The sequence below is a fragment of the Cyprinodon variegatus genome, unplaced genomic scaffold (assembly GCF_000732505.1).
Source record: "Cyprinodon variegatus isolate N-32 unplaced genomic scaffold, C_variegatus-1.0 Scaffold1674, whole genome shotgun sequence".
Classification (NCBI taxonomy): Eukaryota; Metazoa; Chordata; class Actinopteri; order Cyprinodontiformes; family Cyprinodontidae; genus Cyprinodon; species Cyprinodon variegatus.
In genome coordinates, this window is record NW_015152127.1 from 71413 (window position 1) to 72165 (window position 753).

General features: G+C 40.5%; 1 pseudogene; it reads left to right on the forward strand.

Moving 5' to 3' along the window:
- LOC107104271 overlaps positions 1 to 172 on the forward strand; it is a 15729-nt pseudogene extending 15557 nt beyond the window's left edge.
- Positions 173 to 753: the final 581 nt, after the last annotated feature.

Consider the following 753-nt stretch of genomic DNA (forward strand, 5'->3'; position numbering starts at 1 on the left):
AGACGCTCCAGACAACCTGCAGCTGGAGCTCAATGAGCTGCAGTGGGACGTGGAGCATCACCATCACTACCAACAACTCCTTCTCCTCAACTTTTACTGCCACCTGGACAAAGACAGGTTCCCAGAGATTTATGAAGACAATGCTGAGCTGGTTCACCTGTGTGACATCTAGTGCATCAAACCACTGCATTGGATCCAGACCTGTCCTGTTTACAAACACTAATATTAATTCATTAATGCAGGTCATTTTCTTTATTCTGAGGAGAATAAACTCCTCTTTGAATCGATTCTTGGGACGATCAGATCACAGTTTGTCACATTTCTGCTGTCAGATCTGACTGTACTGGTTTTTAAAAAGCACTGGGATGTGATTTGTTAAAATAAAATCAATACATGTGATAAACATCTCAGTCAACTTTCATAAAACCATTCATTTGTTATTTTTATAAACTTTAACTATTCTGGCAATGCAATATTGTCCTCTCTGCAGACAACAAAGTGATGTAGTTACATATTAACATGTTTATTTATGGCAATGGATGGAGGACTGTCAGGCCAGATGGGCGGCAAATCTGCCCCTCTGCAAAAAGTCTAGAAGCTCAGCTGATGGTTCCTCCAGGATTGAGGCTGATGGGTAGTTCAGGCCATGAACAGAAAAATATATCAAAGGTCAGATGGAGCTTGGCCATTTAAGGCTTTATATGTGAGAAGGAGGATTTTAAATTCTATTCTGGATTTAACAGGAAGCCAATG